At 37.4% G+C, this 4245-nt stretch overlaps 1 non-coding gene across 1 annotated transcript; it reads left to right on the top strand.

Annotated features, from left to right (window-relative positions):
* Positions 1–1362: 1362 nt before the first annotated feature.
* On the top strand, positions 1363–1469 carry LOC115708455 (small nucleolar RNA R71). Its single transcript, XR_004009954.2, has one exon. It is a non-coding gene; the product is annotated as a small nucleolar RNA R71 (small nucleolar RNA).
* Positions 1470–4245: the final 2776 nt, after the last annotated feature.

Genomic DNA, 4245 nt, shown 5'->3' on the forward strand with positions numbered 1-4245 from the left:
GGGACATTGCTATCTTCTTCCATATCCAGAACAATAAAGTCAGCTGGAAAGATGAACTTGTCAACTTTGACTAACACATCCTCAATGACTCCTCTAGGATGAGCTAGTGATCGATCCGCCAATTGTAGAGTTACCGTGGTTGGCTTTGCTTCTCCCAACTGCAATCTTGTAAAAACAGACAGAGGCATCAAGTTAATGCTGGCTCCCAAGTCACAAGGTGCATTTATTCCTTCAATTCTCCCAATGGTACAAGGAATAGTGAAACTCCCTGGATCTCTGAGTTTGGGAGGGAGTTTCTTTTGCAGAATGGCGCTGCACTCTTCAGTTAGAGCCACTGTTTCATAGTCCTCCATTTTTCTCTTCTTAGACAGAATCTCCTTCATGAACTTAACATAACTCGCCATCTGCTCTAAAGCTTCAGCAAAAGGAATGTTGATGTGTAATCTTTTGAAGACCTCTAGAAATTTTGTGAACTGCTTGTCTAGATTGCTCTTACGAAGTCTGTGAGGATAAGGTATCTTTACATGATGATCAATACTAATTGGTGGAGACTGTTGTGGTGGTGACTGGCTATCAGTAACCTTCTCTTCTGTTGATGTTGGGGTTGGCTCTAGTTGAACTTTAATCTCTTCATTAGTTGGTTGTATCATCTCAGGCCCATCATATTTCTTACCGCTCCTCAGGGTAATTGCCTTATAGTTTTCCTTAGGATTAACTTCAGTTGTGCTAGGCAAATTTCCTTGAGGACGGGTTGCTACCTGGGTTGCTAGCTACCTCATTTTAGTTTGTAAATCTTTAATGGAAGATCTAGTTTCAGTCATGAATTGTAACAATAAATCGGTCTGCAAACTAGAATTTCCACTAGAGCTTTGTTGCTGAGTATATTGTTGGTTCTGTGTCTGGTTCTGATTTCTTTGCTGATAGAACCCACTGTTCCTTCGGTTACCTCCTTGGTTGAACCCATAATTGTTGTTGTTGTTCTGCGAATAATTTCCAATGGCTTTTGCTTCATCCATTGGCAAATCATCCACATCTGCCTGACACTCAGAAAAGTGATGGGGACCTCCACATATCTCACAAACAACTTGGGCTTGTTTAGCTTGCCCTGCTATTAGCTTTGTTAAGGCCTCAACCTGAGCTGTCAGCTTTGTAATGGCATCAACCTCTAGCACACCAGCAACCTTCTTAGTTTGACTTCTTTCAGTTGGCCACTGCTGATTGTTTAGGGCCATCTCTTCCAACAGATCATAAGCCTCATTTGCACTCTTTCTCATAAATGCTCCACCAGCTGCTGCATCTACAAGAGTTCTAGTGTTACCAACCAGCCCGTTGTAGAAGTTGTGAACCAGCATCCACTTCTCTATACCATGATGAGGGCACTTTCTGATGAGATCCTTAAACCTCTCCCAAGACTCATAGAGAGATTCATTATCTTGCTGACAGAAGTTGTTGATTTCTCCTCGCAACTTGACTGACTTTGCTGGAGGAAAGAATTTTGACAGAAACTTTGTTGCCAAGTCATTCCAAGTGGCAATGGAGTTGGGTGGCAAGGAATTTAACCAGCTCTTGGCTCGTTCTCTGAGTGAGAATGGAAACAGTCTCAGACGAATGGCATCATCACTAACTCCATTGACTTTAAAAGTCTCACAAAGTTCCATGAAGTTCAAGAGATGCAGACTAGGATCTTCTGAAGGGAGTCCACCAAACTGGACTGAAGACTGCACCATCTAAGGTATGGCAGGCTTGATTTCAAAGTTATTAGCATCCACTGTCGGTGGCCTGATACATGAGTGCACTCCCATAAGAGTAGGGAGGATGTAATCTCTCAAGCTACGGCCATTAGCTTGATCTTCAACGACACCTCCATTATTACCGTTATTGCCTCCATTATTTGCAGCATTAGCATTCACATTAGCAGCCATGATTTCTGATGTTTCAGTAGTTGCTGAAACTCTTTCTTGCCTCTTGTTCTTTCGGTTTCTCCTACAAGTTTTCTCGATTTCAAGGTCAACAGGTAATACAACTGCTTGCCCTTGGCGGCGCATGCACTCAAAATACCTGAAATAGATAAAAACATTTTTGCAAGAGAAAGGTTAGAAATTCAATAAGAGAAATATACCAAAGTAGAAGTTAGTATAATTTAGTGTAATATCAATCTTTATACAATTTCCCAGCAATGGCGCCAAAAACTTGTTACGAAAATTATAAACACTACGCAAGTATACGCAGTCAAGTAGTAGCTCACGCAAGTGAGGTCGAACCACAGGGAATTGGATTAACTACTACTAAACTATACCTATAATTCTATTTGGTAAATCGCAAATAATTATGATTTAAAGTAATTCAGAAAACTTAATAACACAATTTAAAGTTAAGCAAGATGAGATGATAGGGAGGAGAATCCTGTTGTTGTTTACCCAAATCGTGAATGCCTAATTGCTATCCTATTCTTGAAGTGGATGACAGATTATAAAGTAACCTAGCTCTTTTCAGATCTTCTAGGTTCTAAATCACATGTTCTCTAATTAATTCCTTAATTAAACTAACATGAAATCAGCATTAGGTAATAATCTACTCGTCACATAAGTCACGTGAATACTCTCGTTTCACATAGAACATTGATTATCCAATTTTAGCATTCTCAATTCTCACTTTTCAGATTTCGAATTGAGATCATAAAGCATGCACAAGGTGATCAATCTTAAACATGAAATTAAGCACAAATAAAGATAATTTCACAACAAGAATGGAGGAATGGGAATTAAATATTAACTAGGCAAAAATATTAAACAACAATCATCATCCTCCCTAAATGGGAAATTTAGTTCAGAAATAAATCCATAACCATTCCTATGACAATATTCAACATATATAAATTAAAGAGGAATAAAGAAAGAAACTGTTGGTGGATGAATTCCGGATCTTCACTTTGAATCACTCTGCTCTTCCTGCCGCTCTCTGCTGTGTTTTTGGGTCTCCAAATCGCTTCCCTTGACTTCCAATCGCAGTTTTCTATTTATATCTAATTTTTAGGGTTCGTCGGATGAAAAATACCCCTGGGCCGTACGGGATCTCGCCGCGGCCAAGTATGGTCTCGCCGCGGCCAGATAGGTGCTCAAAAATACGGTTCTGTAACTTTCATATGGCCGCGGCGAGGGTGTATCTCGCCGCAGCGACTGTAGCTCGAAAATCCTGCGTCTGCTTCATGATCTAGCCGCGGCCAAGCTGTGTCTAGCTGCGGCCAGATATGTATTTTTTTTCCTCACAAGGTGCTTTTCTTGGCTCAGCTCGTCTTTTACTGGACTTTTCATCCCGAGACCTCTATTACTCCAAAGAACCTGAAAACATAGAAAACAAGCATAATTCCGTCCTAACACAGTGAAAAACGCACATAAAATCGATCCAAAATATAGGCTAAAATAGCCTAACATATATAGTATGAAAGGAGGTATTTTTTGACATTTTCTTTAATTAAGTAGCTAAATTAAGCATAGAAATTCAAAATTTTCTTTTATTATTCGCTATCGGACCAAAATCTAATAGTTTAATTTTTTTTAAAATTAATATTTATAATTAAATTTATTTAGTACTCATAAATAGGAAATACCCATTAAGAAGTGTTCCTAATATTTATATATATATATTATCAATATCTAAACACATTGAAAATAATTTTTTTATTAAAAAAATATTTATTTATAGTTATAAAAAAGAAAAGTAAACTCAAACTTTTACTTAGTTTATACTTAAAAAGAAACTTTCTTTTCTCTCAATTATAGATTTAACTAAAGGGTAAATAGTGGCATAGTACCCAAAGTTTGAAGTTTGTAAGTGTCATAATTTTAATGTTTATTTTTGGCGCCATAAGTACCCAATGTTTGTAAAACTGTAATTTTTCTCTAATTTCGTGAGTACAAGCTTTACTATTTTCTTAAACAGCCACAAATAAGGTCTAGATTCTTGATTATTGGGTCTAGACATAAACATGTAGTATCAGTTACTTCCAAACGTTTATTTAATAAATTCAAAACGGAGTCTGTATTGACAAAATTGTAGGAAAATTACAGTTTTACAAACATTGGGTACTTATGCCGCTAAAAATAAACATTGAATTTTATGTCGCTTACAAACTTAAAACTTTAGGGTACTTATGCTGCTATTTACCTTTAACTAAATAACAACGCACCGCATGAACCATAGTAGATATATAGAGGGATCAACCACCCTAATACAAATCAGACCAAT

The sequence above is a fragment of the Cannabis sativa genome, chromosome 1, assembly GCF_029168945.1.
Source record: "Cannabis sativa cultivar Pink pepper isolate KNU-18-1 chromosome 1, ASM2916894v1, whole genome shotgun sequence".
NCBI lineage: Eukaryota > Viridiplantae > Streptophyta > Magnoliopsida > Rosales > Cannabaceae > Cannabis > Cannabis sativa.